This window comes from Telopea speciosissima, chromosome 9 (genome assembly GCF_018873765.1).
Source record: "Telopea speciosissima isolate NSW1024214 ecotype Mountain lineage chromosome 9, Tspe_v1, whole genome shotgun sequence".
NCBI classification, from domain to species: Eukaryota; Viridiplantae; Streptophyta; class Magnoliopsida; order Proteales; family Proteaceae; genus Telopea; species Telopea speciosissima.
In genome coordinates this window covers 59,990,290-60,017,995 of record NC_057924.1, presented here as the reverse complement: position 1 = coordinate 60,017,995, position 27,706 = coordinate 59,990,290, and the positions used below count along the sequence as shown (strand labels likewise).

General features: G+C 37.9%; 1 long non-coding RNA gene across 1 annotated transcript; it reads left to right on the top strand.

The window, feature by feature from the left end:
• Positions 1-12,097: 12,097 nt before the first annotated feature.
• On the top strand, positions 12,098-23,888 carry LOC122639631. The gene is made up of 2 exons (XR_006329546.1): positions 12,098-12,331; positions 23,770-23,888. It is a non-coding gene; the product is annotated as an uncharacterized LOC122639631 (long non-coding RNA).
• Positions 23,889-27,706: the final 3,818 nt, after the last annotated feature.

Sequence of the window (27,706 nt, the reverse complement as noted above, 5' to 3'; positions counted from 1 at the left end):
GGTATTGTATCAATTTTGAAGATGACCAATACTTGATCTGATACCGTGCACTAAAACCATGCGTATAAATGATAATCAAGTGCATGGAAGTCCACAGACATCTTTTTTTTTTTTTTAGAGGCATGTTGTTCGTCATATGATACTCAAATTTTGTGGATAGGTAGGTAGATCATATCCCATGGTCTCCTGTTCACAAGTCATAGTTTTAGCTTTTCAAGTTAATCACAAGGCAGATTATTATTTTGAAAAATTATGGACCACCAAAAAGGTGTATAGTGATTCCATGGATATACATGGGAGGGTAAATAATTGCAAGGAAAAAGGTCTTTGTTCGAGAGTGCAGCTTATGAGCCCAGACACATGATGATACAAAATGACCGCCTTGCCCTCCCCAATAAAACAGAAATCTCACCCCTGTTGATGCTTTCTCGTACACTTCCAATGGCTCCCATGCTGGTGCAAGAGCCACACTCTTGGACAATAAATTCTTCCCTTATAAGTGAATGTGGGATAGTTTATATGTGACTGATCTAAACCATTTCCTACATATCTAACAATTATGACTGAATCACTGTTACATATGATCGAAAATAAGTGTTTTGTCTACCGATATTAAGTAGGTATGGCCTTGCACGGTAATTTTTGCCTATATTTTTATTGCTTTTTTTCAAACCCACCTAATAAATTATTCAATTATCACCAGAAGTTGTATCAAGTATACATGTGTCCATGCATTTCAAGAAACCAAAACAAAAATTATCAAATTATACGATACTTCCATGTTCAATTCAGTCATCAACCGAAACAGAGAATTGAATTTAGAAAGAAGGTGAGAAAGAATAAGAAAATTAGAAGCCACCAACAGCGATGGAATCTCCAACCGCGAAGACAATGAATGCCTCCTTCTGCACCAATAATCCCAGCTAAATGAACTTGGCTACATGAATCCTTACTCTTAGATCAGTTCTATTCGAATTAAGAGAAAGAAAGAGATTTTCAAATTTTATTTCTAAATATTTAATAACCTCCAAGTACAAATTTTGTCACAAATTGCTGCATTCTCTAGTCAGCCACTCATCCTTATACCAAAGCGAGTGTTGGGAAAGATGAAAATCAAACCACTACAAACAATACTCACAATTAGAGGCAAAGTCTTCATCACTTCGGCTGTTACATCTTCATGTGCAGGTAACAAACAATCCCTTACACGCTTATCAGATAATGCAAACACTGCAAATACTAAAACAGACATGATTGCATGGATAACATCTGTGACCTTCAGTGTAGACTCAGCTCCCACCTTATACTTAATGTCGGCCGGAGGAACTGAATAATCTCAACCCTTTTTTAGTCACAACTCCATAGTATAATTTCTTGTCACCATGAGAATTTTTATCCTCTCAATTACACTGTCCGTACTTGACCGTCGAGTACATCTAATGGAGGGAGGTGGATCCCACCTCAGGCAATGTGTTTGGGCGGGGGTAGGATAGTCATTTCTACCTCCTCTGTTAGATGTACTTGAGTCAAGTATGGGTAGTGTAATTGAGAGGATCTTTAAAGCTCACTATATTGCACTTTCCATATTCAGATATTGGTGCGATAAGCATGTTAAGGATCATGAGAGTTCCAGTAGGGAGGAAATTAACAAGCATAGATGTCTTTGATGGTGTTTGCTTCATTGATGCATCAAATGGAGTCAAACCTATAGGTGGAGGATTGTACTCTACTTTTGTTGTTCTGTTCTTTTCTTTCATTTCGATATTCACCACTTGATCAGAATCTGTAGTAACTGGGCTATCAAGCATGGAATGTGATTTGAACATCTTATGTAAAGCATCCCATAATTCTTGTGATGTTTGAAGATCCAATACCAATTTCAACATTGGTTCAGAAATAGTGGAGAAAAGCCAGCTGAGAAGGAGTTGGTCCAGTTCCACATTCTGGTGGTTTGGTTGATCTGGAGAACTGGTACCATTAACGAACTTCAACAAGTCCTGTGATTTTAATAGTGGGAGTATTTGACAGCGCCAGATCAGATAGTTATTTCTAACTAATTTATGTGTCACTAGACTTGTCATCAAATCAAAGTCTGGCATTTTCTTTGGTGATGGTGATGAATACATGGTAGAATCTGCAAAAAGAAAAAAGGCACACATAAGTTACCAAAAAAAAAAAGAAAAGGGTTTTGATCATACTTATCATAAAGGATCGAGTGTTCTTCCACCCAAGCCCATTCCTCACGAGGTGGGAGAGGGCAGAGGAGGATATTTTGGAACATACTAAAATCCTCGGACGGGTTTGTAGACCCTAGGATGGTGGGTGGAGCCCAGATCCTCTCCAATGATATCTAACCACCAAAGACAGTCTCACACCATCCATAGGGTGCGGGGACCACACCCCATGGATGGTATCCCCACACCCTATAGATGGTGTCTGATCAACTCTGGTGGTTAAATGTCATTGAAAAAGATCTGGATTTTGGTGGGTGAACAGTCCTTTATGGGTGGAGGGATACTTTGTCCTATAATAATGTCATACTTGTTCACATATCAACCCAATTGAGTAAATTACATGGGCTGAAAATTCGTAGAATTTCTTGAAAAATTACAAAAAAAATAAAAAAATAATGTCATTATATATTGGAGGATATATAAGGTATTTTTTGTAGTTTTCATAGATATGGACCATGTTTTGACTGTTATTAAACATTTATTTTGGGAGTACACAATTTCTTGAATTAATACATTCCGACCTTTGTGATTTTAAAAGTTTCACCACTAGAGGTGGTCGGAAATATTTAATTACTTTTATAGATGATTTTTTTAGGTATTGTCATATTTATCTGTTAAAATCGAAAGATGAAGCTTTTGAAAAATTTAAAATTTTCAATAACCAAGTAGAAAATCAGTTGAACTTAAAGATTAAAAGACTTAGAAGTGATAGAGGAAGAGAATATAAGTTGTCAGAGTTCAAGGAATTTTATGCCTCTTAGGGCATAGTACTTGAAACTACTGCTCCTTACTCGCCTTAATCAAATGGCATAACTGAACGTAAGAACAGGATATTGACAAAAATGTTAAACTCCATGTTATTGCCAGCTGACATACCTGCTTATTATTGGGGAGAAGCAGTGTTGACTGCCAATCACATTCTAAATAGGTTACCACACTCTAAGTTTTTACCACACTCTTAGTTGACTTCTACTCTTTATGAAATTTGGCATAACCATCCCTGTAGATTTGACACTCTTAAAATTTAGGGTTGTATAGCTTATGGGGGCCACACCCCATGGATGGTGGGAGATTGTTTCTGGTGTTTAAATGTCATTGGTGAGGATCTAAATTCAGCTCGAAGAAGGTGGCCCATTAAGCTCCATCTAAGGCTCTGGTAAAACTTAGTATTATGTTTTTTTTTTTTTTTTGTAGAAAATTTGGCATTGTGTTGCCTTAATATTTTGTCATCTACATTAACTATTAATATTTTTTTTAATGAATGCATATAAACTGTGTAATTCCTGGGTTTCGTTGAATATATTAATTAATCAAACAAAAAAAAGTCATAAATTTTAGAATAGTGAACAAACATTTTTGTAATTTTGTAAAACTTTCAATACATATTTAACCATTTCATTTTTCAAATGCTTGTTTCAGACTGAAATTTGATTAGAGAGAAAGGTAAGAATCCTCAAAAGTGCATGTAATTAAGGGCAAGAAAAGATGACCATATGGCAATAACAAAAGTCCTAGCATACAATATTTGTAACATTCATTTTTGGATTTTCTTCCTCGTCACTATACCTAGTGAAGTATAATGCTAGCTTCATTATTTGCCACATGACAGTTAATCCATGTGATAGAGTACTGACATGCATTTCATTGACACAATTTCAACTTAAAATGAGTACAGCGAATAACTAAAATTACAAAAGATGCCAATTTTGTGTTTTATATTTAGCTCTATTTGATGACATTTTGGTAATTTTACATCACTTTAATTGAATCAGAGTTTGAACAGCTTTCCTTGCTAACTTTGGATTAAAATTTTGCCATTAAGATGTATGTGGGATCACCTATCACATGAGCTAACCCATATAGTTCCAAGTGGCAATCAATAGTGAAGTGTTACACTTCAGTAGGTACATAGTGATGCCTAGAAGGTGACATTAAAAACTTTGTGGTGACATTAAAAAAAAAAACCTCTTATAAGTTGCAAGGTATGCATTTTACAGTAATTCCAATCCAGCCCCTCAACAACAACAAAAAAAGTGTGAATTTCATGGGTAGTCCAATTCAATAAATAGTCATTAGGATAGTTAATTGACTGTATATATAATACAAATTACATGTACATAACAAAAGAAAAAAAACAATCAAAGTCACACTAGAGGTTTAATAAAATATAAGAAGAAGGTTGGGCATGACATCAACTTTGGATAAGCTAACAACATGCACCAATCACGGGGCTGGACACAGGAGGATAAATGGGTCTTTTCCAAAGGAGAAGAGAGAGGATGACACATGCTGATGGCGGGCCCAACCTTTTCTCCGAAATGAATTACAACGTGATGACAGTGAATCTGCTATAGATATGGTGATTAATGAAGCGTTTGATCTAATAAAAGAAAGCGATGACAGTGGATAGAAGAAGAAGAAGAAGAAGAAGAAGAAGAAGAGAGAAGCTGCCAACAGTGAGAGAAGAAGAAGAGCTGGGAGGTGACGAGATGGGAGTACCAGAAACGTTGATTGCTAGCTTCATGTTCTTTTCACAGTAATCGTTAAAGCTGCAGAAGTAGTAGTGTTCTCCTGCGATTTCAATGGTGAGCTCTAGTGATGGTCTTGAAAATGATATAGTGTTCGTCTTGTTACTGCAGGTTTCATATTCTGCTTTCGAGTACTTACCCACGTCGTGCCAATTATAATCTGATGGGAAGTTAAACCCTGTTGCAGATAAACAACAAATTATGTAGGAAGTTTCAGTTAAATTAATTGTATGTAATTCCGGGTTGGAGGAATTTTCCTCCTGCTACCCAGGTTCACATCCAAAGAAATGGAATCTCAAAAGGTATTTTTTGAAATTACTAAAACCTAAGTAAAAAGGTATTTGTGAATTCAAAGGGGAAGTGAATTATTCCATTTATCTAGATCCTCTACTGCCGAGCTGCCCGGCAGGACCGTGCTGCCCAGACACGGTGTTGTGTGCAAATGTAGTGCCCCCAAATCCGGGTGAGATATGGGTGCTGGCCCTCACGGGCCGCCGTGTGATAACGGCCGGTCTTCCATCTCACTTACATTTAATTCATTGGCAGCGGATAATCAATCACTCAAATATCATTGAATTGCAGTGGAAACTAAGTCTATATCACCTCAATGCACAACGGAAGTTATTCATTCTAAGTAATTCTGTCAATGACCGAAATCTAAAAAGAATTTCATTCACATAACCATAGTCTAAAAACCTCTTACTTGAGTCATCACACAACTTGTATCATCATAAAGCATTACATCCCATTCTATTATTCAAATTACATTAATGCTACTGACCACCTACTATCACACTGAAACCCACCAACTGTCTTGAATCATAAAAAGAAAAGAAATAACTCTAAGCGTTATTAAATCAAGGATCCACTACTCAGGAATTATCAAGTATTTTCCCCTATCTTTCTTAACGCACTCCGTACAGTGACACTCCATGTGAGCCTGCTCTGCAACTGTAAAATATTGAGGGGTGAGCTCAACTAGCCCGTCAGAAGAATACAGTCATATTATGATGCAAGAAACATGGATGATAGAATCTGAACATATTATACATTTGATCATAGATATATAATCATGCATGGCATTTGAAAATAACACTAAAAACATGCTCAATGAAAATAAAATACATCTTTTAATTCTTAAGGTAAATCATTTAATCAATTTGGTCTGGTCATTGTGTACTACCTCTCATACGTAGAAAGTGAGGTCGTCATAACTGCCATAAACTTAAGGTCTACTCCTGATTCCAGGCATCGTAACCCTGGGGAGGACCGCCATATCACTGAACAATGGATAGTCTACCCCTAGTTCCAGGCATCGTAACCCTGGGAGGGACTAATCTCATCGGTATATAAGGGATAGTCTACTTCTGATTCCGGGCATCGTAACCCTGGGAAGGGCTATCTCAGAATATACTATGTCTACTCCTGATTCCGGGCATTGTAACCCCGGGGAGGACATCTGTCACACTAGGTATGATCTACTCCTAATTTTGGGCATCGTAACCCCGGGAAGGATCACACTCTAGTATCTGTACACCTCATCCAGTACCTAACCCCCTACTGGAAAGGGGTGGTAGTCACATGGGTTCTTTACCATTCCATTCCTTTCGTTTCATTTCCATGAGTCTAACATTTATTTCAATCTTTCGTTCATGAAATTCATATTAGCCTTAAAATCTCATCATAAATAAGATCATGTATTTATATATCATTTAAAACATTCTAAGGCATATATCATAATATATTTCACTTAAACATAAATCATGATGCAATGAAACATATTTGATCATAAAATGCGATAAAACTCAATAATATGACGGTTTTCCACTCACATTGCACTGTGTCCGTCGGTTCTATGAAAACCCTTTCTGTCTCGTTTCTTGTGAATTCGTCCACGTCACCTACATGGGTATCCTTCCTTAATTTAAAATCTAAACATTTTATTACTTCAATTTTAATGATTTAAAAACATAGACAGTCCTAATTTTAGGTTTTTGGTTCATTGTATATACTATCGACTTCCCCGATTTGACTCTGGTTCACCCAATCAAAGAACCATTATTTTGTTTGTTTACTTGTAGTGCAAGATCGATAGAGAAGAAGGTTGAAGGGGGTAGCAACTCTCCTAGGTCCGTAGTAAGCAGTAGAGAAGCCCTTCAAGGCTTGCCCAAGGACTCATCAAGGTTCATTAATGGAGTCTTCTCCAAAATAGAATTCAATATCATATTCTCTTTGTCTTCTCAATCCAATAGAATAGCCATTAACTAGCTATTGAGCTCACGAGATTACAAGAAGAATAGGAAATATACATAAAATAATTACTAGACATGCAATCAACAATAACATAATAGGGAGTTAGATAGGAGCAGCAATAATATAATAGGAAGCTTAGTGCTGAGGTAGATGGGGCGTAAGCTTCTCATGGACCCTTCTGGAATGCCAAAGCTATTTAGGATGGTTATGCGACTCAAGTGTTCCTCTTATAACCATGGGGTATATGGAATAATCAGGGGTCTCTGGTTCAAACATGGATTCAAGTCGGAGATCGGTTTAGCCTGTGCATAGCATGGAAGTTGGTCTGGATTATTGAGTATTATACATACAGGGTGCTAGGCTATATTCATTTAAAAATAGGGTATACTATTTAGGAATGGGGTCACCACCACCCATCAATGACACCAACATATTAAATAATGGGGTGATGTAATCATCATCCAACAAACATTAAATGAAACCAATGTAAATATAACATAGTGAGGTCATGTAATACTATTCATCATAAATATATATATATATATATATAACAGATTGAAAAGTATCCACTACTAGGTTTATAATATATAAAATTAATAAATATGTTGAAACCAATAATATTCAAGACAAAAAGCATTCGGTTGTTTAGGCTTGGTGACTTAGTCACCGCGGCTTGAGAAGATGACCGGAGTCATGACCAAGGTGAAAAGAATGGGAATAAAACTAGTGGGTTTATATATATCTAGCCATTATGATCATATGGGCAGGGGTATTTCATGCTATAGGTTGAGGACTACAGAGGCTAAGGGTACCTGAAACGTTAACAGGTGATTTCGGCGAAGCTGGTTCTGGACGGTGGAGTCTTGCACCGCAGCTGCTACGTGGGCGACAACACCTCCTCTTTTTATTCCAAAAGCAACTCAGCTCCCTCAAATTCTTTTACACTTTGACCCTATTCCACCTCTCACCTTCGTCTCTCTATTTTGTCTCACTTTCTCACAAACTACCTCTTCTTACCATCTCATTCTCACGACCCACTCTCTCTGCTAATGGCATGAAGATCATTCCCTTCCCTGCCTTAGCTTTATAGACTCTCTCTTACTCCTGTACGTTGGAGGGGGATGATGAAATTCGGAATGGGAAGTCATGAAAGGATGCTCCGGCCATAATTTAAACGGCTAAGGAATTAATGCGAGTGCCAGTTGATTGAAGAAAATCAAAACAGAGGGATCCTACCCGCCGCCTACCTATCACATAATGCCAACGCAAACGGGAAAAAATGAGGTGTAGAACTCGCGTGAATCCCGGATGACTTTGGTTCTGCAGAGAATTGGTTCCAAAATAGGGGTTTACTGTATAAAGTGTATATTTACGAAGAATAGACAAACATGGCAGAGGTAATCATGCGCAGCGGTTGGAGAAGTTCTCTCAACGGAGAGGATCGTGGTTGCGAGATTTTCTCGACAGAAATATTGTTGAAGTTTTAAAGAAGAAGAAAACAATGAAGGGACACACCCATGTGACAACTACAGGTGTGGTGTAGATAAAGAGAAGTGTATTTAGATTTGGATGTTGAAGTTGATATTCTGGACTTTTGAACCATATTAATTCATATATCTTCCTATTCAACTATTCAACTACATGACCCATTCTCCCCTTTTGTTGAAAACCCTATTTTAATGCATTAAATATATATATCTAAGAAAATTTAATATAATGCATTTATATATATTAGAATATCTCAAAAATTAAAATTCAGGGTATTAGAGCAAAGATCGCCTTACCCCCACTCGGGCAAGGCGTTTGAGTAAGGGTAAGTTGGACATTGCACCTAGCACCGTGTCTGGGCAGCACGGTCTTACTGGGCAGCTCGGCAGTAGAGGATCCAAATTGTCCATTTCTTTGACTGCGAGCCTGGATAGCATGAAAGTTCTTTTTCTGGGAGAGAGAGAGAGAATTCTCACGAAGCGTATCGCCAGTCTTGAACGTCTGGTTGGCAGCTCAAGTATCATATGAGAAGTTAGAAGGAGGAACGGTCCATCCTAAACTGCCTCCGACAATATGGATTGTCTGAGCGGCCGTTCCCTGAAGTACAAGAGCTGATACGATAAACATACATCCAAGCAAACAACCCATGCAAGAAACCATCTTTTCCTCTGTAATTACTTGTTAAGGCACTGAATTGAGACTACAAAAATGGTGAACCAAGATTGAGTTTTTATAGATGGGATTGAGTGATGAAGCTTTTCTTGGAGAGGATGAAACGCAAAAGCTTTGCTTGCATGGGTTGTTTTCTTCGATCAGTAGTGTTCACCTCTACTGGTGCCGGTTCATCCTCTGTTGGTGCCCGGTGACCTTCAACCGATGCCTTACCATTAATTTGGATGAATTCCATCACGTCTGAAAGTGAAAGTAGTTTGACTAATCATCCTTGCAGCTTAATTGGTTCTTTTGACTGGTCTCCTCTCTCGTGGCATCTGATCAAGCCAAGATATATAAGAGGGACATGTTCCAAAACATGATTTTTTAAGGTTATTTTGAGTATATTATAGCATTAAGGCATTTCCCTTTATTTTAAATACGAATTTAAAACATGTTTATCTTAGATGATATTTCTTTATTTATTAATATATTAAATATTATTAATGATCGATCAGTCTCATGTGATTAGGTATTCATTTCTTTCATACTCAATTGACTTATAGACTTTTCTTTGGGTTAAAAAACTTAGCCCAATCTAAAAATTTAGGGGAAATTTTCAAAACAAGCGGGTAGATGTGTCTTTTAATATGGGAAGGAGAGAGACAGACTCATGGGAGTGCTGGGGTAGGCCACACTCCCGCACAAAAAACTTTATCCCAAATTTTAAATATCTTTGTTCAATTTTAAATTTTATTATTATTATTTTTTATCATGGGTCGAACAAAATACTGGTTCTCTAGTTAGTTTCTTATTTTCTTTCTGGATACATCCACTTTTAAGATGAGTTCCCCTGTTGATGGCAATGCCACGGTAGGGGTTTCTCCTTTTGTTTGGAGATCTTTTGTACAGGATATACTAGATATCTCGTATCTCACTTTATGTATATACATGGGAGGGTAAATAATTGCAGGAAAAAGGACTTTGTCCGAGAGTGCAGCTTATGAGCCCAGACACATGATGATACAAAATGTCCGCCTTGCCTCCCCCATAAAACAGAAATCTCACTCCTATTGATGCTTTCTCGTGCACTCCCATTGGCCCCCATGCCGGTGCAAGAGCCACACTCTTGGACAATAAATTCTTCCAATATAAGTGAATGTGGGATAGTTTATACGTGACTGATCTAAACCATTTTCTACATATCTAACAATTAATGACCGAATCACTGTTACATATGGCCGAAAATAGGTGTTTGTCTACCAATATTTTGTAGGTATGGCCTTGCAAGGTAATTTTTGCTTATATTTTTATTGGTTTTTTTCAAACCCACCTAATAAATTATTCAATTCTCACCAGAAGTTGTATCAAGTATACATGTGTCCAGGCATTTCAAGAAACCGAAACAGAAATGATAAAATTATGTGATACTTCCATGTTCAATTCAGTCATCAACCCAAACAGAGATTTGAAGTTCAATGGTGAGAAAGAATAAGAAAATTAGAGGCCACCAACAGCGAATAATATAGCCTTATCCCAGCTAAATCAATTTGGCTACATGAATCCTTGCTCTTCGATCAGTTCTATTCAAATTCATAGAAGATACGAGACCTAAGCTATGCAAGTCTTTCCTCACCACTTCTCCTAGCTAGAGTTAATGTAGGCCTATCCCTAACTCATTTAGCCCCTTCCATTTGAATCGAATCACTCCTTCGTATTGAAGCATCCCAAGCTTTCTGTTGAACATGGCCATGTCATCGTGAAGACAATGTCATATGATAACAAATTAGATTTGGAGTGGGATTGGGTGGGCTGGGAGGTAGCATAAGGCCTAGTACCCAACCCAAGGTCTACGAGGGTGAGCCCAAGCCCAAAACAAACCGATCCTTGGATTTGGGCTTCACGCAGAATGAGCCCAACGAGGCATAATTTGTCAAGCCTCCATATCATATCTCATGTTGACTTGAGCCTGCTTAATTGGCTGCGTTTCAGAGATCTACTATGATATTTTGAATGGCTAGAAACAAAAGCTTTAATTTGGGACTACAACACTTCAACTAGGTACATTGTATAGGAGATGGAAATTAATGTAGCAAAGATGTTCTCCTCGAATTAGGGTTTCACAATCCCTAACTCTCAAAACTTGAAGAGAGAAGAGAGAGAAGAACTGGAGGTAGAGGAGGAGGAGAGAGAGAGAATCAACAATGATTTTGGGCCAATCTAAAACAACCAGTTGTGATGATAAAGTCCATGTGTGATTATCTATTGCTACAAACTATGATTATGAAATCTGCTAGATGGATGTACAAACAACCAATGATTAGAAGAAAATTCTGAGCTTATTAGCATTTTGTAAGTTGTTTGTAAATGCATTTGAATACTATAATAATAATAATAATAATTATTATTATTAAATCTCCTCCACTTCTTCCCTCTCCTCTCTCTTTAGATTTTGATAACTAGGGTTTGTGAAAACCTTAATTTTAGAAGAACGTATTAGCTAGGTTCATTGATCTCCGTTGCCGATGGAAAGTAGCCAGTTCAAGAGTTACAATCCATCAGAGAATCTGTACTTGTGGGTTTTGAGTAACCATAAACCCCTCTTGTATGTATTTGTTCAAACCTTTATTGCATGTTTCAAAGTGCAGGATACAAAACTTTTGTCAAACATTCTCCACCGCCAATATGATGTCCATGGTTAGAGTAAGAGTGTACATTACTAATTAAGTTGTTAGTTACTTAAATTTTCTAGATCTAGACATAATCATTACATAAAATTATGAAACATCAAGCATTGCAAAATTTTATAGGACTATATTTGGTGGGGCTTCATGACAAAAAGAGAATGGAGGACGACCAAATGAATTAAGAGAAAGAAAGAGATTTCCAAATTTTATTTCTAAATACTTAATAACCTCCAAGTACAAATTTTAATCACAAATTGCTGCTGCATTCTCTAGTCAGCCACACATCCCTACACCGAAGCGAGTGTTGGGAAAGATGAGAACCAAGCCACTACAAACAATACTCGCAATTAAAGGCAAAGTCTTCATCACTTCGGCTATTACATCTTCATGTGCAGGTAACAAACAATCCCTAACACGCTTATCAGATAATGCAAACACTGCAAATACAAAAACAGACATGATTGCATGTATCGCATCTGTGACCTTCAGTGTATACTCAGCTCCCACCTTATACTTAATATCGGAGGAACTGAATAATCTCAGACCTTTTTTAGTCAAAAATCCATAGTATAATTTCTTTCCATCACGATAACAATCTATAAGTTGAAAAAAGAAGCAAGAAGTAATACAGAGAGCTAAGAGATTGATCATCATTATAAAGCTCACTGTATCATACTTTCCATTTTCAGATATTGGTGCGATAAGCATGTTAAAGATCATGAGAGTTCCAGTAGGGAGGAAATTAACAAGCATAGATGTCTTTGATGGTGTTTGCTTCATTGATGCATCAAATGGAGTTAAACCTCTAGGTGGATTGTACTCTACTTTTGTTGTTTTGATCTTTTCTTTCATTTCGATATCCACCACTTGATCAGAATCTGTTGTAACTGGGCTATCAAGATTGGATTGTGATTTGAACATCTTATGTAAAGCATCCCATAATTCTTGTGATGTTTGTAGATCCAATACCAATTTCATCATTGGTTCAGAAATAGTGGAGAAAAGCCAGCTGAGAAGGAGTTGATCCAGTTCCACATTCTGGTGGTTTGGTGGTTGATCTGGAGAACTGGTACCATTAATGAACTTCAACAAGTCCTGTGATTTTAATAATGGGAGTATTTGACAGCGCCAGTTGAGATAATTATTTCTATCTAATTTATGTCTCACTAAACTTGTCATCAAATCAAAGTTTGGCATTTTCTTTGGTGATGGTGATGAAGACATGGCAGAATCTGCAACAAGGAAAAAGGCACACATAAGTTACCAAAAAAAAGGTTAATAAAAAAAAAGGGTTTTGATCATACTTATCATAAAGGATCGAGTTTTCTTCCACCCAAGCCCATTCCCCACGGGGTGGGAGAGGGCGGAGGAGGATATTTGGGAACATACTAAAATCCTAGGGCGGGTTTGTAGACCCTAGGATGGTGGGTGGAGCCCAGATCCTCTCCAATGACATTTAACCACCAGAGACAATCTCACACCATCCATAGGGTGCGGGGACCACATGGTTGGTGTCTCCACACTCTATGGATGGTGTGAGATCAACTCTGGTGGTTAAATGTCATTGGAAAAGATCTGGATTTTGGTGGGTGAACCGTTCTTTATGGGTGGAGGGAAACTTTGTCCTATCAATAATGTCATTCTTGTTCGCATATCAACCCAATTGATTAAATTACATGGGCTGAAAATTTGTAGAACTCCTTGAAAAATTAAAAAAAAAGAAAACATAATGTCATTATATATTGGAGGATATATAAGGCATTTTTTTGTAGTTTTCAAAGATATGGACCATGTTTTGACTGTTATTACATATTCATTTTGAGGTTACACCAACAAGCAACATGAGAGAAAGAGGCCTACACTGTAAATTTGAGTCATTGTTCACAATCCCTGGTGCATTGAATTCCCCTTCACACTAAAATGAAGGGCCAGTACAAACTATTAAAATCCTCTGCAGTACAGGCGGGGTGGCAGTGCACATCTGATGGCATAGCAGAGGCCATGTGTGCCACCTGGCTTTTGCTGTGCCGTCAGATGTGCACTGCCGCCCCGCCAGTACTGCAAAGGATCTTGGTCCCCAGTACAATAGTGTTTATGCAGGTTTTCTTTGACTGGCCTATGTGCACATAACAAAGGGTGATAATTGTTTTGGTTCCGGTTCAAGGTATGAAGGATTGAAATCAAAATCAAACCATTTATCAAACGGTTCTAATATCCCAAATCGAAACCAATTAATAAACTGTTTCAATTAAAAAGTTATTAAATAATTACATCTAAACAGTTTTTACCCGTGGTTTTGGTCTCGATTTTGCTACTAGTTCGAGATAATAGTTTTGTGTGCAAAATGACCACCGTGCTCCTTGAAAAGGTGAAAATTCTTGGGGTACAGCAGGTATTTTGCGTGCCTTTGTGTCTGAGCATAGAGGCAGCACACCGCACACACCCAGATAGGGTTCTCTTTCCCAAATAGAAATTACTTGATCTCATGTTAGTCTAATAAGGACAAGAAATTGATAGTATAAGACCTCCATTTTATTTGTAAACAGGTAAGACGGGAACTGAAAAATCATAGAAACATGAGAAACCCAAGTATATATGGTAATATGGTTATCAACAAATACATGGTTTGGCAAGTATTCCAAAGTGCATCCTTCTGCACTTCTTTGATCAAAATAGCTAAGAAGTAAAGGAAGGGCAAGCCACTTAAAATATGGGAAGCAACATATAAAACAAAGATCGATAACCTAAACAAAAGCTAAAATATTAAAGAGGAGAGAGAGAGAAAGAGAACCAACCTGAACTCTAAGGGAGGGGACGAAAATAGATGACCACTGGTCTGAATTAATTCTGAACTGTTCAGTCTTCCCTGCTTCAAAACTGAATCATGATCAAGATTATTTTCTCTATTTGTCTGGAAGAAGAAGGAAGGTGGGATTGTTGTAATTAAGGACTAAAATCCTTTATCCACAAAGGGATTGGCTCTAATGGATGGATTTAAACTCTTGGGTAACTGATAAGAAAAGATAAATTCTCGAATATGATTGAAACGCACATGAATGGCAGAAAATAAAATTTCTTGTGAAGTTTTTGGTTTTTATTTTTAGGTAGAAGACATTAGAGCTTTATTTGTTCCTTACCTTCTTCGTGGCTTCCTCTAACGGATTCCTAAATGGTCAGGGTTGGCTGCTAGTAATAGATAATTAAGCTTTGGATGATATTTTAGTACAAGTCAGAATAGACTTTGTCGTCTTTCTTGTATGGCTCTTAAGAATTTTCAAAAGAAGAAAACAAAAAGTACTACATTATAAATGGTTGGGCAGCCACAAAGACTAAAATTCATTGCACTTAGCTGAGGAAAGTATTGTTGCTTGTCAGTCTCACTCTCTTACCCTAATTGGGATAATAGGGGTAGAGATGTCATTTCATAAGAAATCTAAAAGACATATGGGAGTGCTGCTCTTGAACAGAAAAAAAAAACATGGTCAAATGTTTTCTGTGCCGGGGCACAAATTGCGCCTAGACACATGGGGGTGGGCGAAATGAGCACCCTGCCCCTGAATGGCAGGCCCAAGTGTTTGGACGCAGGCTACGCTGCGGCATAGAGAACATCAACCCAAAAAACATTTCCCGTTGTATAGAAGAAAATGTTGGTCACACCGCAAGAGTGCCTGGCATATGTCATCATTTCTCTTCCAAAAGACCCCTTTGCCGTTCTATGTTCAACCTTGAGATTGGTGCCTGCCCCTAACTTACTAACCGCTAGCAGATGTCTGGTTGCATTCCAATCCTCTACGTAAATACAAATATGGAGCAATTACTATCACTCCCCACTCCTGAAACATCGTAAAAATCAATGACCCAAGATGGAAAACAAGAAAGAAGATCTTCCCTTATCCTTCAACAATTAGGATTAATGATTTACATTTCATCATAGCATAACCGAAACCAGAGCTGTGAGAACCTCCAAACCCGCCAGAAACCTAGGATTCTTTAAACCAAATCAATCGCCTACCCAAAATGGAAATGCTTGGCGCCTAATCTGAACTCAATCTTGCTTTTGACTTAATAGGAGAAAAGATTGCAAGTGTTTCAGAACCCCCACAGTGATGAGTTCAGCCTTTGGATACAACTCCCCAATTCTTTTCTTAGGCCCTTGGAAGCACATAGTTGCATCTTGAAATATCTACATCCCCCCATAAAATATAGAAATCTCACCTTTGTTGATACTATATCTTGCACTCCCATTGGCCTCCATGCTGGTGCAAGAGCCATTCTCTTGGACAATAATAAATTCTTCCCTCATAACTGAATGTGGGATAGTTTATAGGTGATTGATCTAAACCATTTCCTACGTATCCAATAGTTAATGACTGAATCACTGTTACATAGGGCTGCAAGTTTGGCCCTGTCGGCCCGAACCCACCTTGGCCCGCCCTGAACCTGAACAGAGCCTGGACTAAGATTTATGGCCCTGAGGGTTTGTTAGGGCCAGAAATTCCTGACCTTGAATTAGGGTCTGGTCGGGTCAGGGTTGAGACTTCAGGTCAGCCCGACCCTGATTTTGGCCCTGAAGAAATTTTTTTATTTATTAAAAAATAAAATGCATTATATGTATATCAAGTACTTAGTGTACTTGGTAGTTTGTATTGTGTAAAATTCAATAGTTACCAAAATGTCTTAGGTTCAAGCCTTCTATCTTACATCTTTTGTCTTGTAATTTTAATTTAATTAATGCAGGGTCAGGGCCAATCAGGGTGGGCTTGGGCTGGGCTTGGCCCGTTAGGGTCAGGGTTAGGGTCAAGGTATTTAGGCCCTAAATCAGGGTCAGGGTGGGCCTGGGCCCAGCTTAGGGAACTCAAGGTTGGGCTAGGGTTTTAAAAAGCCCGGCCCAACCCGACCTTGTTGTAGCCCTAAGTATTACATATGGCCGAAATAGGTATTTGTTTACCAATATTTGGTAGGTATGGCCTTGCAAGGTAATTTTTGCCTATAATTGTTATTGGTTTTTTCAAAGCCACCTAATAAATTATTCAATTCTCACCAGAAGTTGCATCAAGTATACATGTGTCCAGGCATTTCAAGAAACCGAAACAGGAATTATCAAATTATGCGATACTTCCATGTTCAATTCAGTCATCAACCGACACAGAGAATTAAAGTTAGAAAGAAGGTGAGAAAGAATAAGAAAATTAGAGGCCACCAACAGCGATGGAAGCTCCAACCGCGAAGACAGTGAATGCCTCCTTCTTCACCAACAATAATCCCAGCTAAATGAATTTGGCTACATGAATCCTTGCTCTTAGATCAGTTCTATTCGAATTCATAGAAGATACGAGGCCTAAGCTATGCAAGTCTTTCCTCACCACTTCTCCTAGCTAGAGTTAATTTAAGCCTACCCCACTCTAACTCTTTTAGTCCCTTCCATTTGAATCAAATCACTCCTTCAAATATGATAACAATAAATTAGATTTTGAGTGAGGGATTAGCCTCAGTTTTTGAAAAATAGAGCAAAATTGGTGACATAATTAGACCAAATGAATTAAGAGAAACAGATTTCTAAATTTTATTTCTAAATTTTATTTCTAAATTTTTAATAACCTCCCAAGTACAAATTTTGATCACAAATTGCTGCTGCATTCTCTAGTCAGCCACTCATCCCTATACCAAAGCGAGAGTTGAGAAAGATGAGAACCAAGCCACTACAAACAATACTAACAATTAGAGGCAAAGTCTTCATCACTTCGGCTATTACATCTTCATGTGCAGGTAACAAACAATCCCTTACACGCTTATCAGATAATGCAAACACTGCAAATACAAAAACAGACATAATTGTTTGAATTACATCTGTGACCTTGAGAGTATAATCAGCTCCCACCTTATATTTAATATCGGAGGAACAGAATAATCTCAACCCTTTTTTAGTCACAACTCCATAATATAATTTCTTGCCATCACGATAACAATCTATAAGTTGAAAAAAAGAAGCAAGAAGTAACACAGAGAGCTAAGAGAATGATCATCATTATAAAGTTCACTGGATCACACTTTCCATTTTCAGATATTGGTGCGATAAGCATGGTAAAGATCATGAGAGTTCCAGTGGGGAGGAAATTAACAAGCATAGATGTCTTTGATGGTGTTTGTTTCATTGATTCATCAAATTGAGATAAACCTATAGGTGGAGGATTGTACTCTACTTTTGTTGTTCTGTTCTTTTCTTTCATTGGCATATTGGCATATTCTTTGGTGATGGTGATGAAGACATGGCAGAATCTGCAATAAGGGAAAGGGCTTAATTACAAAAGTTGATAAATTAAGGGTTTTGATCATATTTTTCATAAAGGACCAAGTTTCCCTCCACGATCCCATTCGCCGCCTCGAGGTGGGAGAGGGCAGGAATGGGTATTGAGAGGATATTTTGGAACATACTAAACCCTTAGGACGGGTTTGTGGACCCTCCTAGGATGGTGGGTGGAGGGAAACTTTGTCCTATCAATAATGTCATACTTGTTTAATTTGCATATAAACCCAATTGAGTAAACCCAAGGAGGTAGCCGAGTTGGCATGAGTGTTGGTCTAAATCGACAGGCGATCTATGTTTGACTCCTCTTACCTGCTTGGGGCCACTCATCTTGGATTTAATTGCTTTCCACTTAAATCCTTGAATGACCCGGTCTTGTGATTGTGGGGTTTGCATGGGCCCGGGGGAATAGTCTAGATACCCTCGTTAACCAAAAAAAAAAACCCAATTGAGTAAATTAAAATTCGTAGAATTTCTAGAAAAATTGCAAAAAAAAAATGTCATTATATATTAGAAGAGAAGGGATTTTTTGTAGTTTTCATAAATTTGAACCACGTTTTGACTGTTATTACATATTCACTTTGGGGTGAAACTTACACCAATAAGCAACACGAGAGGAGGCCTACACTGTAAATTTAAGTCATTGTTCACAATCCCCATCGCATTGAACGCCCCTTCACAATAAAATGATATAGGTGTGCAACCAACCAACCACTGTATCTTATTTCATTTTAACAAAAGCTAAAAATATTAAAGAGGAGAGAGAGAGAGAACCAACCTGAACTCTAAGGGAGGGGAACAAAATATAGGACCACTGGTCTGAATTAATTCTGAACTCTTCAGTCCTCCCTGCTTCAAAACTGAATTATCATCAAGAATATTCTCTATTTGTCTGGAAGAAGAAGGGAGAGGTCTACATGCCGAGCTGCCCGGCAGGACCGTGCTGCCCAGACACGGTGTTACGTGCAAAGATCGCCTTACCCCCACTCGGGCAAGGCGTTAGGGCAGGGATAAGGCGGATATTGCGTGCAGCATGGTCCTGCCGGGCAGACCGGACAGCTCGGCAGTAGAGGATCCAAATTGGTTTTTGTTTTTTACTTTTATTTTTATTCTAGGATTTTTAAACAATGCTCCCTGAAAATGCCCATTTGTCCAAATACCCCCTTACAATTTTTTTAATTACAAAAATTCTCTTATTTTCAAAACAGTGTACCACTCTGGTCCAGTCCGTTAATTTGGGACGTTACATGTTAGTTTCAGGAAATCTAATAACCAAAATGCCCCTGTGATAAAAACCCATCAAAATTAAAGAATAAAATTATCAAATTGCCCTCATCTTCTCCAAATCATTTAAGGTTTGAAACTGAAATTTTTTTTCTCCAAATCTGTTAGGATTTGAACCCATCTGAAAAGGAAGAGATCCCAAAATAGTAGATCTGAACATTAAGTACACAATTCCTTTACCATTACACATTCTAAGTTGGAGACTAGAAGACATCCTTCAGTGGTCAGACATCCCCCCCCCCCCCGCCCCCCTTGCTTCTCTCTGTCTTTGTAAGCATCAGCAATATGAAGAGAAGATAAAAGATGCCATTATAATTTTCTTATTTAATCCTTTTCTTAATACATATTTTTTTGTTTTATCACCAAAAAAAAAAAAAAAAAACTTCTTTATTTAATTTAACAAATCTAAAAAATATTAAAGAAAAGAGAGACGCAACCAACCTGAAGTCTTTAGTGATGCAGGAGAAAATAGACTACCACAGAACTGAGTTCTGACCTCTTCAGTCTTTCATGCCTAAAAATGGAACCTTTTACTTAGACGACAATGCATGGGTGACCACACTTCTCTCTTCATCTTATAAAATGTCATGGGACACTTCTAGAAGTCAATCTGGATAAGTCGTTGGATATGGCCGGGCTTCAAGATTATTTTCTCTATATATAGGAAAATTAGTAATTAGCTGTGAAGTTTTTGTGTTTAATGTATGAGACAACTATAGCTTGTTTCCTTATCTTCTACGTGGCTCTCTAACAAATTCCTAAAAGGTTAAGGTGGTAATTTACCACCATATTGTGTCTTGGTAGTAGGGTCTGCCATAGAGGATCAGGGTCCATAATAAAGTCCTGCAACGTTTTTCACAACACAAGACCTAGTGGTTGTGTAGTGTAAAAGTTATTAATTTGTAGGACAAATGAAATTACACTACAACTGTTCGATGTTATGACTATGAAAAGATATAGGGGTTTTGTCCGTATTTCTTAACTGGTTTTCCTTTGTGTTGTAATTATCTTTCTAGTACAATAAATTGACATTATTTATGAAAAAAAAAAATTTGCACCACACCTTTTTGTCTTTTTTTGGTGCAATTCAAGGATTGATCGGCCATCAACTCCATCAGGGCCCTACAAAGAGGCAAGGAGAGGATCCACAAGAGGTCAAATATGATACCCATAGGCTCCACTTCTTGGAAAGCAAATAAATGTGGATCAGATGTCACTAAAGAGACTTCAACCACCTATCGATCAAACTCTTGACGTAGATCTCTCAAGGAAACAGCGAACCACTAGGGCAAGTCATGGATTGACAATTGCACCACACCTAACACAACAGCTAGTGATGGTGTATGAAGACTTCTCCAAAAAAGTTTTTGGAGAATGTGTTTATTCCCCACACCGAGGACAATCGAATTCAAGAGTCATAACTCTCTCTCTCTCTTCCTGTCTAACTCTGCTCTTTTAATAAGCTTAATTAATTTCTTTGGACATATGAACTGTCTTGTACCAGCAACTGTTGGATGTTATGACTATGAAGGATTGAAAAAATATCACCTCAATTTGTCTGTCTGACAATTTTCTCAATTCCCTCTAATAGAAGGAGGTAGATCCCACCTCGGGCAATGTGTTTGGGCAGGAGATAAGGTGATCATTTCTATCCCCCTATGAGATAGAATTAAAAAAATTGAGGGGCAGACAAATTGAGGGGATAAAGATCTCGACTCCTTATCCATCCTTCTTTTGGAATGGTTATCTAGATGTGTGGAGCTCTTTGTGCGAGCCAAAGAAATACTGGGCATCCGTCGTCTCAGAGATGTGAATCTAACATTAATATTCAAGTTGTGCTGGTCAATTCTGAATGAACTCCCCATCGCATTGAACTCCCCTTCACAATAAAATGAAGGACCAACAGTGTTTTTGCAGGTCCTCTTTCACGGTAGGTGCAGTTATTTTACATTTCAAGTTTCGATTTCGGGGTTTTTTTTTTTTTTTTGTTTTTTTCCAATTAGTTTGGGGGTTTACTTTCACAATGTCAAGGTTTCATAGGATTAGGGTTTTCATGGTTTCGTAAGCATTAACCAACGAATTTGCAGAATAAGAGAAGTTGAAGACAGAGAGAGTAGGGAAGGGAAAGAAAAAGACAGAGAGAGAAGCAGGGGGTAGGTCAATGTCCGACCACTGAAGGATGTCTTCCAGTCTCCAACTTGCATGTGTAAATGGTAAAGGAATTGTGTGCTTAATGTTCATGCTTAAAACTGATGTTTTCCTTTTGGGATCTCTTGCTTTCCAGATGAGTTCAAATCCTAATCGATTTGGAGAAAAAGTTTTCAGTTTGAAACCCTAAACGATTTGGGAAAAATGAGGGTAATTTGGTTATTTTATTTTTTAATTGTGATGGGTTTTTATCAGAGGAGTATTTTGATCATTACATTCCCTAAAACTAACGTCTAACATCACAAAATATTGGACTGGACCAAAGTGCTACACTATTTTGAAAGTAAAGAGAGTTTACAATTAAAAAAGTTGTAGGAGAACACTTTGACATAGGACATTTTGAAGGGATTTTTATCGCCCCTAGTACTAGGGCGGTCAAGTTCCATTTTGCGGCTGGGCACCACCCATGTATGCATGATGAGGCCCACTGTGCACACATGAGTGGTGCCCCAACCGCACGATGGGAACTTGACCGCCCCCAGTACTAGGAGCGGTAATTTTCCCCTGGGAGGGCATTTGTTAAAAACCCTTTATTTTATGAGACATTAGAGCTTTATTTGTTCCTTACCATCTACGTGGCCTCCTCTGACGGATTCCAAAATGGTCAAGGTTGGCTGCTAGTAATAGATAATTAAGCTTTGGAGGGTCTTCCACCACACAAGAGCCGATGGTGTGTATGATATTTCAGTTCTAGTCAGAAATAGACTTTGTTGTCTTTCTTGCATGTCTCGTAAGAATTTTCAAAGAAGAATACAAAAAGTACTACATTATAAATGGTTGGGCAGCCACAAAGAGTAAAATGGGGCAACTACTATCACTACCCTACACTTAGCCTCTATTTATTAAAACTATTCTATCTTAAACTTCTTTTCAGATACTACCCTGCTTTTAAATTTTTGCATTTTCTTCTACCCTCATGTTTTTAAATATCCAGATTACCTTTCTTTTTCATCTAGTAGCCTGCTAATCAATTTAACCCACCATTCATCTTCTACTTTTTATTATTTTTATCAATTAAAATAATAAAAAATGAAAGCACACACCTACCGCTTCTCTCTCTCATTTTTTACTCCATCCGATTTTTTTTTTTCTTCAAGGGTGGTGAGCAAGGTGAGTGGATTCAGGTGGTGGGTCGAAAAAACCATGATGGGCATAGGAATGCTAGTTGAGGTGGTCGTGTGAGTTCCCATATGACACCTCCAGCTATTGCCAGAACTCTGAGTCAAAGGAAGGCAAAACTTGGTGGTAAGGCGGTGGACGTGCCAGTAGATAAGAGTTGGCGGTGGAATTGCAAAATATTCCATCTCCCTTTTCGTCAAAGGAGGAGGTTCTTTTGGCCCGTGTGTCTCTTGATTGGCCTGATGTCTATACTGGGACCTTACGACGATCGGATAGGATAAGGATCCTCTCGGTGCGCCTCACAGATCCCCCGTAGTCCTATCTTATTTTTTCTCTAAGGTGAGTGAGTGGTTGTTGCTCACCACTATGTTTTAGGGCTGAGTCCCCTTTTTTGCTTTAGTTTTCTTGGCCTTTAGTCTTTCTTTAGGCTTGTTAGCCACCTTTTTAATCTTCAATAAAAATTTTCTTAAAAGAAAAATAAAATTGATAGCATGTGCAATATTCTCTAATGGTGATTGAGTTTCTTACATGTGAATTCCTCTCACCTATATATACTCAATCTTGAAAATCTTAAAGGTCAAGACAATAACAATATTACACTATCCAACAAAAAGTAAACATTAAGCATTGTGCCATACTTTACACAATTATATGTGGGGGCTTTACAGTCAATATCTCTCACACTTACAGTCAATCTCTCTCACACAAACAAAACCATGCACGCACACACAAACACAAACAAGAGACAAACCGGGATCTTCAAGGGGTACGAAAAGGGAAGTGCTGCATTCTCTAGTCAGCCACGCATGCCTACACCGAATCGAGTGTTGGGGAAGATGAGAACCAAACCACCACAGACGATACTCACAATTAAAGGCAAAGTCTTCATCACTTCGGCTATTGCATCTTCATGTGTAGGTAACAAACAATCCCTTACACGCTTATCAGATAATGCAAACACTGCAAATACAAAAACAGACATGGTTGCATGTATCACATCTGTGTGCTTCAAGGTATACTTATCTCCCTTCTTATATTTTTCCTTAAGATCAGAAGTGAATAATAACAACCCTTTTTTAGTCACAATTCCATAATTTAGTTTTTCTCCATCATAATAACAATCTACCAATTGGAGAAAGAAACAAGAAGAAACACAGAGAGCTAAGAGAATGTTCATCATTATAAAGCTCACTATATTGCACTTTCCATTTTCAGATATTGGTGTAATAAGCATGTCGAAGATCATTAGAGTTCCAGTGGGAAGGAAATTAACAAGCACAGAAGCCTTTGATGGTACTGTTTGATTCTTTGATGTTTCAGATTCATGAGATCCTCCTTCTGGGTTCATTTCTTTTGTTCCCTTCTCTTGGATTTCAATATCCACCACTTGACCTAAATTAGACCATTGTGATATAAACATATGATATAAAGCATCCCATAATTCTTGTGATGGTTGCCGCTCCAACACCAATTTGATCATTGGTTCAGAAATGGTGGAGAAAAGCCAGCTGAGAAGGAGTTGGTCCACTTCCATATTCTGGTGGTTTGGTTGATCTGGAGAACTGTTACTACCATCAACGAACTTCAACAAGTCTTGTGATTTCAAGAGTGGTAGTATTTGACAGTGCCAGATGAGATAATTATTTCTATCTAATTTATGTGTCACCAGACTTGTCATCAAATGAAAGTCTGGCTTGTTCTTTGGTGATGGTGATGAAGACATGGCAGAATCTGCAACAAATGTACAAAATAGTTGATAAATAAAGGGTTTTGATCATATTTGTCAGTAAGGTTAGTTCATGAGCATATGAACTATCATGTACCTCTCACCCATCCTTGTTCACATATCAATTAACTTAATAAAGTAAAGAGGGTGGGTCTTGGTGCAACAGTAAAGGTTGTTGTTTCATTGTGACAAAGTGATCACAGGTTCGAATCTAGAAATAGCCTTTCTATGAAAACAGGGGTAAGACTGCATACATAATAACCTTTTCGAGACCCCGTAGTGGCGGGAGCCTCGTGCATTGGTTAGGACATCTTCTAAAGTTTTCATACATTAATGGACCTTGTTTTTTACTATTAATATTACATATTCAATTTGGTATGATCCTTCATAAAATGGAAGTCAAAATCATAATTTATCAACTAGTTGGTTACCCTAGTGGTTAAGACCTTATATTCAAATACTCCAAGGGGTAGCCCTGTTGGCAAAGACCAACACCTTAAAATAATGAAGTCATGAGTTCAAATCTCATTGAGCCCTATCTATCAAATAAAAATAAAAAAAGAAAAGAAAAATAAGTAGCTTTATCCATCTTATTTATTATTGTTGTTGTAGTTTTGGGTAGAAAAGAAATATATCACAACTAACAAAAATAAATGGTACTATAGTGGCATAATGGTACTATAGTGGCATACGAGTCCTATAGCCAACTACCCCCCCCCCCCCCCACATATACACACACACAAAAAAAAAAACGAAAAAGATATAAAAAACAAAACTTAAAGGTTTTTTTCGTTAAAAGGTATGTATATTAATAAAGGAAGGAAAAATACAAAACAGTAATTGGCAAAGCCAGAGACAACAAACAAAATCTATCAAATCAAGCCCCAACCTACGGCAAAGCCATCAGCAAGGGGTCAAACTACAGACAAGCAGAACAAACTAATTAAAAAAAACAGGGAAGAAACTAGCGCCAGCGAAATTAATCCAGGTCTTCCCTGAGCATCAACCCTAAGATCCTCTTCAATGAAAGCAGTCAACTGTACAAGGTGAGTCAGCTTTCTATAAAAATAGAGAGAGGAAAAAAAACTTGAATTTCCCATCTTGCCCTTTTACAAATAAAATGGAGGCCTGATACTATCAATTTCTCATGTAAGTCTAGTAAGGACCAGAAATTGATAGTGTAAGGCCTTCATTTTATTTGTAAATGGGCAAGGTGGGAAATAAAAATTCATATAAATTTGAGCACCCCAAGTTTAGTTTCATATTACATAGTTTGGTAATTTGACTCTCAAAAGTAAATGGTTTGGTAAGTATTCCAAAATTTATCTTTATGCATTATCATTGAAGGGAAAAGTCTCTTTGAACATGAGGTGTTTCCTATGCCACACATATGCGATTTTATTATTTATTCTCTTCGTCAAAAAATTAAATTAAAAATACCCATGTGTGTAGACGTAAGAACCGCCTAATGTTCGGAGAACCCTTTTCCATCTTTTATTAACTAACATTATCAAATAGCCAAGAAACAAAGAGAAACAACATATAAATGATAGAAAACTTAGAAATAAGGATGAAAAAAACTATTTTTGTTTCCATCGCATGACTATGTGCATTGGAGGGGTTTGGTCATTTTGAACCATGTTTATTCCATTGCACGGCTATGTATGTGGCAATTTAGATCCTCTACCGCCGCATGTCCATGCAAAATGACTGCCCTACCCACTGCATGAACACCTTACCCGGTTGGGATCCACATGAGATCCACACCCTGCTTGTGTGAGGCTGCACACAGCCAACTGCACGGGCAGGCGGCAGCAGAGAATCCCGATCCGGTGGACGGTGATGCATATATAACCTTTGGCTTTAATTTAACAAAGCTAAAAATATTAAAGAGAGAAAAAGAGACAGCCAACCTGAACTCCTAGCGAGGGCGAAATTAGACTACCGCTGATCTGAACTCTTCTTCAGTCTTCCCTGCCTCAAAACTGATTCTCAGAATGGGTGGTTATACTTCCTCTCTTCTTATTAAATGTCTAGGAACACTTCTCGGAGTCAACCTGAAGAGGTCGTCGGATGTGGGTTTCAAAGATCTTTTTCTCTATTGTCTGAAAAAAGAAGGGAGGTGGGACAGTTTCCTTTATCCACAGTGCCACCACAAGGCTAACAGCCAGATTAAAATATTGGATATTTGTTAAAAGAGTTATATTCTCGAATAAGATTGCAACACAAATGAATGAATGGCCGGAAATAAATTGGATGTGAAGTTTTTGTGGTCCACAACTATTTGGAGAAAGAGTCTTTTCACGGACTCGACTCTTATCCAGCACCGTGTTCGGACTGTATTTACAGCGTCGGACACAGTGAGGCGTGAAAAGATCATCTTAGTATCTTATCCTTGTTTGAGCACCTGGTCTGAGTAGGGGTGAGGCAATCTTTTCAGACCTCACCAAGTCTGGCACGACACATGCAGCCCGGACAGGGTGCTAGATAGAATCTGTTTCGATCTTTTCACTCACTGTGAAGACAATCGAATTCGAAGATGATAATATCCTCCCCTCCCTCTCCAATTCTGTTCTTTAAATACGATTAATTAATTTCTTGGACATATGAACTGTCATGTATCAACAATTGTTTCTGTTGTGACTACGAAGGACCCCTCACCCATTCTATTTCAAATATCAACCAATTCAGCAAATTATATGGTTGAAAATCCCAATTTTTTAAAATAAAAAAAATATTATACTTATATATTCAGAGGTTAAGATATTTTTTTAAGTTTGCATATATGTGAAGATCGACTTTCATTTTGTTCATGATTAGATTGCTAAGGACTAGGGCTGTAAACGGATCAGATTCGGCTCGGATAGTGCTATATCCGCATCCGCATCTGATTAGCTATCGGACGGATTCGAATAGTGCTAAACGGATACAGACACGGATACGGATCGGATATTTTATCCGTTTATATGTAAATATAGCTTTTTGGATAGCTATAGCCTATCCGTATCCGCATCCGTTTAGCTTTCGGAAGGATTCGGATAGTGCTAAACGGATATGGACATGGATATGAAAACGGATTTCGGTTATTCATTTACACCCCTACTAAGGACGATCTTGATGTCCGCTTCATCTTTATAGATTGTCGATATCTTCACTAAGACCTTTTCTCAACTGTGGTTCATCTTCCTTATCAACAAGCTCAAGGTGCTTCCCCCCTTTCTCTT